This window comes from Falco naumanni, unplaced genomic scaffold (assembly GCF_017639655.2).
Source record: "Falco naumanni isolate bFalNau1 unplaced genomic scaffold, bFalNau1.pat scaffold_282_arrow_pat_ctg1, whole genome shotgun sequence".
In the NCBI taxonomy this organism is placed as follows: Eukaryota; Metazoa; Chordata; class Aves; order Falconiformes; family Falconidae; genus Falco; species Falco naumanni.
This window is the reverse complement of record NW_024427425.1, coordinates 21,547-36,629: the sequence shown is the minus strand read 5'-3', so window position 1 is coordinate 36,629 and position 15,083 is coordinate 21,547. Positions and strand designations below refer to the sequence as shown.

At 45.1% G+C, this 15,083-nt stretch overlaps 1 long non-coding RNA gene across 1 annotated transcript; it reads right to left on the bottom strand.

The window, feature by feature from the left end:
- Positions 1-519: 519 nt before the first annotated feature.
- On the bottom strand, positions 520-13,765 carry LOC121082102. The gene is made up of 5 exons (XR_005825902.1): positions 13,209-13,765; positions 8,454-8,682; positions 6,738-7,030; positions 2,263-2,426; positions 520-1,035 (listed from the first exon to the last, which is right to left on the bottom strand). It is a non-coding gene; the product is annotated as an uncharacterized LOC121082102 (long non-coding RNA).
- Between the last annotated feature and the right edge of the window lie 1,318 nt (positions 13,766-15,083).

Genomic DNA, 15,083 nt, shown 5'->3' with positions numbered 1-15,083 from the left:
CAGCCTGCCATCACGTGCTTTTTTGCAAAAACCTACACTGCAATTAGAAACTATAAAGAGCTTGTAAATGAAAGGAGATGGAAAAAATGACAGTAAGAAAGACCTGTTTATTTACTGAGCTGATACTTACGTTTGTACGCTGAATAAATTAAGCATGCTAAATCACAATGGCAAAAATTCACGTTTCCTAAGAACAAGCCTGTTAAAAGCTAAGACTGAGAAGAATGCTCATATGACTTCAGTTCCAAAGAGCACCTCTGGGTTTTTAATAAACTTTTGATAGCTTGCAGACTGAAACACTGGAACTTTGGCAACAGCTTTTAAACCATTAGGACTGAGCAGAACTAATCCATATCTGTTAGCCGTGTGAAGAAAAAATAAATTAAAAAAAAATCAAATCAGCTCTAAATAAGGCAAAGCACACTACAGTTTCAATTTCTAAAGTAGCTAACACACAGAAGACCTGTTTTTCGATGCTTCTAGATGGACCAGGAATTGCTTCAAGGAAGAGGCCTGAGGTTTGTGCAAATGCCTGTAACTCATATAGTAAGTATCAAAATTCTTTATGCAGTATCAGCAAGTTGTATTTCATCATCATCAAAATACCGGATTTTTTGCTTTTCCATCCTTTTGAGGGAGGGAGGATGAAGGCCTTTCCAGGACCCAAAAGCTGGTGGTAAGGCTGTGAGACAGCACCACAGACATGTAGTGACCACATCCTGGTTCAATGTGGGAAAGATGAGTTGAGCTGAAGCTGTGTTACACATACCTTGTAGGGAAGGTGCTTCATGTCAGGACTGCAGATGTGGAGAAGGGAGATGGAAAACTGGCATTCTGGGCAGGCAGCAAAGCGCTTGAATTTGTGCCAAGCATAGCCTGGAAGCGGAGCGACCTTACTGATTTGAGGCTCTCTTTCAAAGAGTCAAAGGAGCAGCCCTGGACACAGCTGGTGCCAGCTCTTCCCGTGCTCCCCTGCATCTTCCAGCATCCAGCACGGCAGCCAGCTGTACAGGTAGCTTGGCTGAAGTTCAGTTGCTGAGGAAGAGAAGGTGAAACTGAATACAAGATCCTGCTGAAAAAAAATCTTCTGTCATTTAGTCATCCAGCAGAAATACAAAGGTGATTAATTTTCCTATTAAGCGTAATATTTTGCTAGAAAGAACAAAGAATCAAGCTACTTGAATGTGACACCTAACTACAGGTAAGCAGAATATAAAATGGATCCCAGTAAGATGGACTAGCTTTGTGCGCTTGCCACAGTTTGGAATTTCTGTTTGTCAGTTCTCCTGTTCCTAAGAGAGGCATATTGTGGGAGACTGCTGCTTTTCCCAGCTCCTTCCTGTTCAGTGATGTGCTGTGGTTGTTTGCATGGACACTGATAAAGCAGAAGGAGCCACAAGTGAAAGGTTTAATTACCTCCTGATGACCCCATGCCTTCATTTATCAAGCTCTTAGCTACATCATAACTTATTGACGGTTGTTGTTAGCCTCTCCAGCAGCTTTGCACTGTGGTATGGACTGTAAACAACCAGACACAAAGGAGTAAATCCTTTCTTCTCGATTCCAACATCCTCCTTGCTTCAGTTCGCAAACTGATGCATCTGGACAGACAGCAGCACGCCTATCTACGTAACAATCTTTTCCTATATGAAAGGCATGCAGACTTGGTTTTAAAAGATAAAGTAATCCCGACTGTTTTGTTATTCTTCAGTTGGAGTTACTGCCCTACTCTGAAAGAGCAGTAAGAAATGGGAGGGGGGGAGAAAAAAACCCCACAAAACAAACTACAAACATGAAGACATCCACAATACAGAACTCTACTCCTTGCTTAAACTTTCAAATTGTAGGTAAGCTTTTCTGCCAAGTCTCCTCTCTATTACCCACGGTAAGCCACCAATCGCTACTGGGGAGTTGTGATGATTTATACCACTGGAAATCTGGGTTTGTTCTTTTTAACAGCAAAGCGTACAAAGAAGCTGAATCTAAAATATAATTTGGTCTGTCCTCGCTCTGCACGACTTAAATACAAAGGACAGTGGGAAAGCTCCATTATTTAGTGTTTCCTTTATACCATCATAACCACACTCTGTTATGAAGTGGAAAGACTTTGAAACAGAGGCAAATTTGCCAGCCATCTTCTCAGCACTGCTTCACACCACTTGTGGCCCCAAGGAAATCATTATGAATCATACTTCTCAAATGGAGATTTCCAACAAAACAACCATCCCCTGGGCTTTTTTTCTCTTCAGCCTAAAGCTCTACCTGAAAATCATCAACTGAAGGCATTGTTCTGTTAGTTGTCCTCCTCTTGTGCCATTGCCGGAGAGTATCTCTAGCTTCTGAACTCAGCAGCTGGGCAGCCTGGTCTTCCTGGAAGTTCTTGATCAGCAAAAGTGCTCCATAAGCACTTGCCAAGGAATATCCTCCTGTGAAGGACAGCAGGGGAAGAACAATTCACAGTGGTTGCAAACACCACGCCAGTTCCAACGGGTCACAGTCAAAAGTACAAACGATTTCTGTTTTGTTTTTTTTTTAATAAACAGATGCACACATACACGAAAGTCACTGCATTCTATGGCCAAAATATTTATACGTAAAGAAAAACAGCTTACTTGCCTGCAAAATACTGGACAGTGTGTTCTCAGCTGCTAAGAGCCGTGCAGTGGTTGCCTGGGCTCCATATTATCAAAGTGGTGCAACAGTATCCATCTCTGGGTCCGCTAGCGCTGGGGGTGGCCGGTTATTTAAATGACCAGTGTCGCTCCTTTACTCCTGAGTGTTTTTACAAAGGTGGAACATGAGTTTTCTTCTAAACAGTTTCCAAACAGCGATTTGTTTTCTTCCTGAGCTTCAAGCGGGGATCAAACAAACACAGCTGTTTAAACGACATAAAAGACCATCTACCACTGTTCAGGAACTTAAAAGTGACCCCCTTAGTGGCAACAAAGCAATGACCGAGCGTGTGATTTGTACCTGGAAGCATCCCAAAGGTTTTGCTTTTGTTTTTAAAAGGCAGGCTGTGTTTGTTCACCTATGTCCAACACTACATCCAACTAGTTCAGGAGGCAGCGTGTACAGCTCTCCAGACTTCACCTTTATTACATGAGTGGAGAACAAAGTACAGCCACAACAGAGTTGCCGATGTACAAAAGGAGCTGCAGGTCACAAAGGAAAAGGACTCTCAGCAGGAGGCAACAGTCCTCAGCAACCAGGAGAAACAGAAGACAGGCTATCATATATTTCTCTTGCTCTTTAAGTAAACTATTTGAGTGGGAGCGTTCAATTAAGAGGCAGCACGGTCTATTTGTGTAGTCATTCAGAGATGCAGTCTATGCTCACAGTAGTGCTTTCTGTATTACCGACAGCATCCTCTCGCTTTCAGCTCTGTGATGAGTTCAATACGTGGAAGACATGCAAGACCCACCAGACAAACTGGAAAATACATTTACATTTGAACCGCACAACCCCAAAGCACTAAACAATTTTTCCTGCACCGTACAGTTTAACTAGTGCACAGACAGGGCCAGCCAATAGATGAATGACTTTTGCTACATTAAAAACGACACGACTTAACAGCCCAGTAAATATTTCTGCCTTTCAAGCGTGTTAATGATCTCCAGCTTCACATCTCAAGTATTTTCTGTCCTAAGATTCCTGAACAATGCACCCTGCACACAAAGCAGGGAACAAACTAGTACTGAACCAGAGGAAACCCGACACAGTTCTGTCATGCATATCGGCATGTAAAAGGATACAGCAATTTCAGCAACCCAAGAGATAGCAGAAATGGGACGTATACACATATACTTAACTCACAGCTGAGCTTGGTCACAAGAACCTTTGAAACTTCCTCATAAACTGATAGATTCTGGGGCCTACCAAGGGCTGGCAGAATACCTCTTTGTTAAAACCACCACCGTGAAAACAAAGGAGGGAGATTTCCTTGCCTCTAGCAGACTTCAGCCATTGTTCAAGAGTGCCTTAAGAAACATATTCCTAGGCCTCATAAAAATACTCTGTGAGAAGCAAGTATCGGGCATAAACCAGGATCATTAAGGGGGGCAACATTCTCAAAAGCACTCTCCCCAGAGGGGCAGAGAATTCCCCCAAAGATTTTACAAAGCACCTAACCCGGGTCCCATTCCAGGTCTCACAACTCAATTGAATGCTGCAGACCCAGACATACTCTCGGGACATTTTCAGGCACAGAAGGATAACCACAGTTGGCACCCGCACAGCCTATGTTTGCTTGCTAAGTCAGGACGCCTCCTCCTTCTTGGCAGAAAACAACATACTCCCTCCTAAGACGTCGGTAGATTCCCAGGTCACTTGGGGCTGTAACTCTGCAAGCTAACCAGCCTTCTCTTATTTTAAGGTGGAAATAATTACAAGGTTCTCTTGTTACACTACCGCCATCACCGACTACATGACTCCGTCAAAAGGGTTTCTACTCAAACGAGGTGAGGAAGAATCCCCCTTCCCCAGCCCTCCACTCAGTTCTAATAGCAGTTGATTACCTTCTCCATGCAGCAAAGATGGGTCCAGCAATTCCACCATGTATTCAGTTTCAGTATCCAGCTCCAGCGTATCACCCTGGGCCAGCACATATGCCAACACAGGCAAGAAGTCATCAGCTCCAAACAGCCTCCCTGGGTCAAAGAGAACAAAGGCAGCGATAGACAAATCACACCCTTTTACCAGTTTCGGTGTTTGAAAGGAAAGTGTTATTTTGCTGCCTTTACTGACCGAGTTTGTATTACTCTAGAGCCTCTCGTTACGGATGTGCAGCAAAGAGAACATCATCGGACACTTGGTGGGCAGCGTCCAGCTTCATCTTGTACTTCTAACGAGCACAAACTGGATGACGCAGACCTTGAAGCACGCAAGGGAATTTAAAGACTGGGCTCACCTTGGTGTCAGCTCAACTGGTGAACTCACAAGAGGTAGCCATGCCAGTCTGGCCTGACCTCCACCCGCACTTCTGTCAGTGGCTAAAAGAAAATCAATGGGCATTTTCTTTATACGTGCACGGACGACGTCCCCTTTCTGGAAGGATCCAGCCACAAGTATCCGTTCCTGAGTCCGAAACCCAGCAGAGAAGCCTGTATATAAAAGCCTATTAGATTTTACATGAAAACTCTGCACATTTCCTTGATGGATCATGGTTAAAAACACCAGTGAGCAAAGCCTCACGTAACTCCCAACTAGCTGGTGAAGCATCATCAGTAACAACAGCACGCAACACACAGAGGCTCTGCTGTACCTAGGTCTGTATGTGTTCCTCTTACCGCATTTAAACTTTCTCTTTAGAAAACGCTATGTGGCTAGATCTCTGGGTCTGGCCAAACTGTGCTCATTGCAGAAGCGGTGTGATGGTCACTTGAAACATCAAGATCGGGAGCCAGTTTAAACTATGGCGAAACTCCAAAGGACTGAAGGGCTGATATTGAAAGTCAGACCAGCTAAGACATACCCTCCAGGTATTACACTATTATATGGCTGAGATTACAGGACAAAGCAGGTACTGGAAACAGGTGCTGGCTCGATGCCACATTTTAAAACTTTACATGACAAAGCAAGACAACCCCAAGGAGCATTTGCTGCATCTTAGCCCAAGCCCCTCAGTACAATGGTTCACCAGAAGCCTCTCAGTACTTTTCTTTTGCATGTTGGGAATACCTTACTCAATGTGATAATACAGTATGGAGAAAAAACCAAAGTTTACATCACTTTGGGCAAAGATTCCTATATACATTTTAAAATGCAGGATTTTGCACAGAAATAAGCCAGGTCTAAGCTCCTGCCCAAATCTTGCCAAAGTGCCTGGGGGTCTTTTACAGCCTCAAGCTTTCACCATTCACCTCAAGTCTCAAAAGAAAGCAAGCATCCTGATCGGCACAGAGCCCAGCTGCAGATTCAGCGCTCGAAAGAAAACTGCCAACCACCTGCAGCAGCTTATACTTTCTTAAGAGAAAAAAATCTTCCACTACCACCAGCATTGCTTCACCTTAGCTCGTGACCTACCACGGCAGCGTATGATAAGATGTCAGGCAATAGAGCTGCACCTATGAATTCATGCTGTCCAGCACAGCGTTTTAACTGTGCCACTGACTAATCAAGCGGGTCTTAACTGGTCTGTGGTTCCATTTCACCATCTAGGTTTCAAGTCACTTTGGGACTCCTGCTACAGCGTAAAAATAGATGTTATTTCTCTTGCAAAAACACAAAGAAATTGTCCAAATGAGAACGTTCAGAGGCACAGCAAACCCAAAACACTGGATCAGGGGCTGCTTTCCTCCAGCCATTAACACAGAGCCCTTGTAATTGTCATATTGCATACACACTGCTGAATTACTACAGCTAGATACTGGGTGCATCCTTTATTACGATTTCCAGGAAAATACTAATTTAGAACCAGTGTCAAATTCTAGGCTTACAGGACAGCCTTTCTGACAGCCAAATTCAAATGCCTACAGTCAAGCAAAGCTGGTGGTTGGGGTTTTTTTTTAAGCTGCTTCACAACTCTGCTTCACACTGAATTTGTAAGATGTGCTGCCAGATGCAGAGAGATCAGGAAGGAAGCAGAGGAAGAATCCCTCTCAAAAGGGCAAGGAGATGCTACAAGAGCTCCAGGAGGAGGAGACAAAGCTGCAGAATCAGGTGGTCTCATCTCCTCCACCAAAACACAACCCCAGGTTTAGAAAAACAATGACCTTGAACCACAAGAAGCACCATACCTGAGTTATTCTCCATAACAGTATAAATCAATTTGCAAACTCTCAGCAGCAGCATGACTTTCTTTTCAGGTGAATACATCTTCTGCGTGGTCACAGACTTTCAACATCCACATAGTCTGGTGTTGGAACAAACACGCCCGGTTCCTGAGGATTCCTCTGCCGCACCACCTGAAGGTTTTCCTTCAGTTGTTTCCAAAAACCATCTGCAGTATGAAACACTTTCAACATTGCTTCATTATGGCTCTTCAACAGCTTCAGAATGCACTTATGCATGGCCTTCTCCAGGACAACATCTGCAACGGGAAAACACAAGTTGAGCTGTCTTCCTCCTCTAGAGCAGAGCCAGTAGTAACAACCACTCCCAAGAGACACTGTAGAGCAAGACCTACTTGCTAAGGCTTAGTTATTACAGAAGCTGAGTCTCCAGATGTTTGTCAACAAGAAAATAAAAGGCAGAACAGAATCTGTATTCTATTTTCATTTCTGACAACGTGGGAAGTACAAAAAAAACCCACAAAGGCAGACTACAAATTGTCACAACAAAAAAAAAAACCCAACAAAAAAAGAAATAAACCCCAAAACAAAGCAGCAAGCAAGCAGCAGCTCCAGTTAACTTTTTCTTTTGTTGGCCAGAAGTGTCCCGGTTTTATTTTACTTTGAGCTTAGACTTTAATTCTGAAACTTGAAGCATAACACAGTCAAAACCCTAACTTTTGTCTGCTTTGGCATGAAAGCCCATCTTTTTTTGCATGGTTTCCATCAGAAACTATAACTCACCCAGGGTCTCCTAAAACTTGGCTCAGCTTTAAGATCTTTATGATGCTGGACAGATTACGGGCACTAAACTATAAATGAAAACCAAGCTGCGTTTATCCAGCTTCAGATTTCATCATGCAAGCTTATATACAGCTTTGTCATCAAGTCTGAAGTTCTTTGTTTGGCAATAGTGTGCACATGGCACAGTAACCTCTCAGTTATTTTTCTTTTATTCTTGTTTTACTCAAGGTTTTCTTTAACAGTCAGTCTCCATTTCCAAGGTACAGAACACATCAACAGAGAAAGCTCTTTGGTAAATATTTTCTTTGAAAACCTTTACTTTGTAAGTGAATTTTCTCTCCCACTCAGCCTCCCTATGACAACATAGCTTACATTAATAATTAGCTTATATCCATTATTTGTACTACAGTGAACCGCCACAAGCACAATAGAAACTAAGGACCCTTCAGCCTGGCCACAGCACAAACACCCTGGCGATGGGGCAGGACGCGAGCCCAGACTAGGCAGATGTATTAGGGGAGCACAGGGACCGAGAAGAGAAAGAGGAGAGGCCGTGTCACCACTAGATCACACATTTATACAGGCTAACAGTGGACATCCCTGCTGCTAGTGGCAACTCAAATGTTTCGTTAAACCTCATGCCCTTTCCAGGTTCTTTCCCTGTTCTTACATGTTTCTCCTAGACCAGTCTCTTTTTTTCTCCCCCCTGGCCTGCCCTTTTTGGGGGTGGTTTTTTTTTTTTGGAAATTGCAGGCTATTCCTAAGGCTTGGGATTTACACACACACACACTCCCCTCCAAATAAACATTACCTACTACTTTCGTTTTCTTGCTTTTGCTTTATGTTTTCATTTATTTTATCCTTGTGTTCAACCAATTTTCCTTTTGTGCCTTCAGACTGCTCTTTCTCATACAAACACACCCTTCACACACTCCTCACCTTATGGTGTCTTTGCTTCACATGTAGCATTTATTCTGTACTTGTCTGGCACACAATTCCCAAATGTCCAACCCTATTGGGAGCTCCCATCTCCCCTGTCCCAATTCTGCTGGGGCTTTGGTAGCTTCTCTTACTATTTTCCCCTTCCGAGATCCTGATGGAGGTGGCAAAGCCATGTCTGCTTCATTCCCAGACGCTTCAAACACATCTAGGTGCTCTCTCACGGAGCCTGCAAAAAGGTGGAAAGAGTGAATGTGAGGAGCAGCACTTGCCCTCTGATTTTCTATAGCCACCAGTAAAGGCATAACCAGTCTGACACATGGTCTTGATGGCCTGTCACACAGCGCGAAGGGCAGATCTAGCTTCCCACCAGACCAAAGCCACCAATTATACATAACAAGCGGCAACATTTCAGATGACTGATCTGGTAGAGCCACACAATCACCATTGACAGCACTACCAAACCCAGCCAGGAAAGCAGAAGCATCACCCTTCTGCACAGTGATAGAAACTGCCTCTCCCTGCTATCAGAGCCATCCTCAGGGCTCACAGGGCAGAAATATTTTTCCACCAAGAAAAATGCACAAATCTCACCCACTGGTATGTTAGCTAGCTGAATTTCTAGAGCAGGAGTCCTCAAACTACGGCCCGCAGGCCAGATACAGCCCCCCAGGGTCCTCAATCCGGCCCCCAGTATCTACAGACCCCCCCTGCCCCTGCCAGGGGTTGGGGGGGGAGGGGGCGGGGAAGGGAACCAAGCAACTGCAGATGACTGCCTGCCACTTCATCTGCACGCCGCCCCCCTGTTTAAAAAGTTTTGGGACCCCTGTTCTAGAGGGTACACATAGTTCCTTGGTAGCTTCACTGATTTTTATTTTATTTTTTTTACAGTTCAGCTTGCTTCCTTTATTTATACTGCCTGTTCAGTTTTCTAAGAAAAGTGAAACCGTCAAATGCTTTGCTTGTAAGTGGAACATCTCTGCAGTTTGCATTCCAAGTGCCTATCTCATTTAAGTCAAAATTAAAGCAGTCTGTGCCACCAAGCACTGGATTAAAGAACTCTCTATGCCCACGTTAACTCCCACAGGCTTCCACTGGACATGACTAGTTAACATCAGACATCCTTCCCCTCAGCAAAGCGGGGTCATCACCACATCTGGTCACAGGAGGCTCAATAAACTGTAAAGAGTTCAGCACAGATCCCCAGAGCCCTTGGTCCAAAAACAAGGGAGCACCTAGCTTAGGATGGGACATCGGAAAACTCAGTACACTTCTCCGATCCTCTTTATAGGCTCCAGCCCGGCTGGTTCAGCTGCTGCCTGCAGCATCAGCACAGAGGGAGCTGCAGAAACCGTCCCTCCCCAGAGGCTACGGGAACTGGACGTGGCAGGCAGGGAAAACTCCTCCATAGAGCCCCAGTCCCTGGTCGGGGCCAGGCTTGTTACCTGTAGGCAAGAAGTAGAAGCCTCAAGCCTTCTGCCCTCAACCCTCGCTTAGTGCTGCTCCCACAGCTTCCCGTGCAGATGAGCGTCGCAGGAGGCGTTATTTCACATTGGCAGTTTGTCACGGGCTCCAAAAGCAGTGCCTGCAAATTGCTCCGAAATGTACTTGATCACACTCCACATTTACTCTAAAAACTTAAATCTGAAGCAGCACAGAGAAACAGAGCAGATAACTCACATGGCTGTGCTCAAAGCTCTGAACAGGGTCTAAATACTTATTGCTGAAGGCTGTTCCTAATGGTTTCTGTGCCGTTAAGGCAATCGGGTAAACAAAAACAGGACAGAACACTGAGTAAAGCATCCTTCAGTGCTGTCCAGTGACTCTGTTACAGCTAATAGGAATCAAATGAAATAAAGGACATAGCCTCTCTTTGGAATCGCAGCCGTAACTGCCTTGGCTCCGTAAGGGCAGACCGAGAGAGACTGTCATTTTAATGCAGCACGTTTGCACAGAACTAGAAAATGAGGAGGTGACTAAGACATGGCAGTGTGTCTGAGGTGGTTGTTGTTCTAAAAAACAAAACAAAAAATCACAACCAAAAAAGCCCACCAAACCAAACAAAAAACCCCACCCCAAAACAACACACAGCCTTTTATTCTCCCTCGTGAATTCTTGGAATAGGCATAAGAACCACAGAGTTCTGCCCTCAAATTAAAAGTGGCAAATTCCAGCAAGTTGAAGCGGCCAACAACACAGCAAGATTGATAAACACTGGAATTATTTCTCAATGGTCAATAAACACCCCTACGTATCCTAATTAATAGAAAACCTATAGAAACGTTTAGATTATTATGAAAGCCTGGAAGGACAGCATTTCTAGTAATCTGGGTCCTAGACCAATATTCAGTGTCAGAAGACACCTATAAGCTGTTTATCCTTTCTACTGAACTGCTGTTACTGCTGCCTTTCAGAGAAAGGTGTTTCTGGATCCGATCCCCCAAATCAATTCCCAGCTAGCAGTTTTCACTGATTAAATAAAAAAAAGTATAGGAGGGTCATCCCCCCCAGGCAAATGAGCATCTAAGTTCTGAACTGAGGACTGATTCGTTGCATATGAACATCTCTGTATACTCCCCAAATCCAAACTGGCAACAAAAATTCTTGTTTGCTTCGGCATATGCAAAGTGTTTTCAGCTGTCCTCCCAGGTTGCTTAATACTCTTCAAGCCAAAACAGACACTCTTCGGGTTTTGTGGGGGTGGGGTTTTTTTGTTTGTTTTGCTTTTTAACTGAGCATCATTTGAGCTGAGCACCATGTAGTGTTCCTGAAGTGATACTTATCAATCATTAGCCTCTAGCCTCAAAATGGGAACAGGAAGTGATCTGATAAATGAATTGTAAAGGCAAACCAGCTCGTTTCGTCATGACTTGTGGATGCATCTGTATCCTGTGCTGACATGCTATTTTGTTTTGCCACAAACCCCACAAGTCTGCATCTGGAAAGGACAACGTATTAGTCATCACCACTGTCCTTACACAGCCTCTTTACAGCCTCACTGCCTGAAACTGCAGGCGTGCTCTTGCCTTTTCCTGGCTTCAGTTTACCTGTTACCCACTACTGTTGCTCCACGGAGATTACCTGTCAAACTTCAGATTTACATACAAGCCCTGATCATCACCTACGACAGAAAAACCATCCATCCATAAAAGAAGGGCTCAGTAAGAGACTGAACGAGCCTGGGAACCACCACAAAAAGGCACAGTCCTGTAAAGTAACGTTGCCTGGGAGGCTGAAAGCAGAAGGCTGCTTTAGAACACCACGGTGTGTGGTGTGTATGTGCAGAATACACGACTACGCTGCATTTGCTTTCTTATAGCTCTTCCTAATACCTTGCACATGTATAGACTGGCATGACTGATACAGATCTATTTCAAGACACCTCATGTCAGGATGGCCAGGTGTCCAGCTCTTGGTGGACATCTACAGTGACACATGCCTCACCCCTTGTGCAGACAAGGGCATCTCCTCCAAAGAAGCAAGGCTCGAAAATCAAGACCTCACACAACCTATATGCCTTGATAATCTGCACAACCCTGAAAAGAAAGGTAGGACTGAGGCAGGTGATGGATAGGTGGTGGTGCCAGGAGCTAAACAACTAGGGAAGACAGGTCTCCGGGTAAACCTCCTCCCATTTTACCCGCCTAAAGCATGCCAATGAATGACAGAACTATCTGTGCTAGGTCTGGTTTGCTTTGTTCAGCTGTGGGTTAATTAAAACTCACGTTATGGCAGTGTGGTAAATACCTATCTTTTCTTAAAGAAGAGGTAATAAAGGACCATGGAATAAGTCACAAAGCAAATCAAAGGGATGCCTGGGAAAGGGAGAACCAAATCCTCTGCTCGGCACTTTTACCGCTTGTTTCTTACTTGCCCTATCTGCCTGCTCCTATAGCGAAAGGAGCAGTGGTGAGGGACACAGTGGTTGGCCTCGACTCAATATGAAAAGATACTAGGATGAACCACAGGGTAAGGGAATGGGACACCAAAACAAATGTACAAGCACCTAAAAAGTAACGCAGCACTAGAAAACAGTCACAATTTTTTTTTCCCCAAGAGCCAGTAGTGTCATACCATTCTAATTCCTTTAAGAGGATAACTGGATCAGCGAAGTAGAGGGAAGTAGGGGATGGGCTGTATCCTAACCTTTTTAAAGCCTAAAACCCTATTCCATGCAAATCTCCTATAAGCAAACAAGGGAAATCCTGTCATGCTGTAATTACCATAAGGTGGGTGGCTTGAACGGGTGTATAAAATACTGCACTTGGAGCCCAAGACAGGTATTTGCACAGGGGTCAGCCATGATGTCAGAGCAGAGACTTTACATACAAAATCTGCACATGACATCACAGCACGGGTGGAAGAAGGGCAGCCCCAGTCCTTCGCAGACCAGGTTTAATTAATAAGTGAGAAACGGGCCTAAAGCTAACGTGACAAAATCTCATGAGAACAAAAGTAAAACATTGCCTCTCAGCAAGAGGAATACAAAAGCAAAAGCGCTGCTCAAAGCAGCCTCCCCGGAGCAGCCGGCAGAGCGACTCAGCGGGGGACGGGCTGCGCCCCTGCACACCGCAGCTCTGCCCGCCCGCAGACCCCAGCCCCTGCCACAGGGCACGGCCTGCCAGCCAGGGACCAGCCCAGCCTCTCCAAGCCTCCTGCAACACCCAGCGTTTAAGAATCCATTACAGATGAGACATACCAAAGCAAAGAACAGACAGTATTGTTTAGGCACCTTCCCACACAACCAGTTAATACCTTATGGCCAAATTACTGAAGCAGCCAGTCGTTTCTTGGGCTGGGCCCAGGCTTGGGCATTGAGACCGAAGCTGTTCGGGTGTCCACCCTGCCTGGTAGAACAGCGACAGTCGGCTTGATTCCCTTCTCTTCACAGACAAGATGATGCAGTATTACCGTTAGATTGCAACACTACCAGAATCATTCCCGGTTTGTATTGAAGTACAACAGTAAGTGTTATGACACACAACATGTTAAAAAAGCAGAGGAGAGGTTTACGTATAGCCAAGGACCACTTACTCCAACTTGTAACTAAACTGATAAATCAACTGAAATATATTTATCAGGTAAGCATTAACACACACAAAGTAAACGCAGTAAGATGATAGTTTAGGCTTAAAGTTCAAGTCAGTGGAGCTTTCCCTGGAAAGAGGCTCATTCCTCTAACCAGCTTGTTCCATTTGTCAGCCTACCAGGATTTAAAGATTGGGCAGCAAACTCAAAAACAGATAAGCCAGCATTGTAGCCAATTACAATTAATTTAATACAATGACTACTGCAAACAATTTAATCTAACACAGTCTGTTGCCTTCACAGGCACGCGGTGACCTGGTTCAGGAACGGCACGGCAGCCGACCCCTGGCCGCGCGGTCCATCAGCTCACAGACACCAATGTGGTGGATGGCAAATGGCGTTTATTGCTGAACGACGTGACACTATATAGCCTAGGTTTACAATGTCACTTCCGTCTGCTTACATCATAAACTAAAAGCTGTTGGCTAGCTGGAGGGGGGCCCTGTGTTTCCGTACAGCGCGAGATCTTCTAGCCGCCAGGCCCTACCTAGCAACATTTTCCCCCCGCCCCCTGCTTAACTAAACAGGCTAAAATAGTAAAAATATTTCTAAAAAAGAGTACAAAGATAAGGCACACTGAGCAATTGGCACTTGGGAAGCGACTGGGGGTAATGGAGTGTAGCTTGGGATATTTGGGGAGAGCCAGGGAGAATCGGGGGAAATACTGATCAAGTACATTTTTAAAGCAGTTGTTGGTGTTCTACAAACATGATGTTGACCCTTTCTAGCCGGCTCTTGACAAAGGACACGAGCCTGTTTAATATACAGGGTCCGAAGATCAGTGTCAGCAGGATTATTGCAATCGGACCTACCAAGGTGGATATCAGGGTGGCTAGCCACGGAGATTGGTTAAACCATGATTCAAACCACCCTTGTTGGGCTTCCCTGTCTCTTTTTCTTTGAGCCAATCTCTCTCTCAATTTGGCCATTGAGTCCCTAACTACGCCAGTGTGGTCCGCATAGAAGCAACATTCCTCTTTCAAGGCGGCACAGAGGCCTCCTTGTTGCATAAACAGGAGGTCTAATCCCCGTCTATTCTGCAAAACAACCTCTGATAGCAAGGAGAGGGATTGCTCCAAAAAGGTAATGGATTTCTCGATTCTTTGTAGGTCTTCATCGATGGCAGCTTGCAGTTGAGGCAGGCCTCGTCGCTGGGTCACTAGGGAGGTCACTCCCGTGGCCGTGCCGGCTGCTCCCAAACCAAACAGCGTTGCTATTGTTACAGCTGTCAGTACTTCTCTTTTTTGAAGCCTGCTATTGGCTTCTCCCCAGTAGCGGTACATTTCTTCTTCTGGATGGTATAGGATCCTAGGAACAATCAGAATTTGTACACAAAAGTCAGCAGAATCGTCAAAAATTTTGAGGGACACACAGGGGGTTACTCCTGATCGATGGCAGATCCACATTCCGGGTGCGGATGGGATCACCCATTTATGGGTCTTGTCAACCGCAACGGTTCTTGCGCAGACAGCACTATCCCAGCTTGCTAGGGCGACATTACCAATACATACGCCCAGGCCCCTGACTTGGTTCAAGGTAACT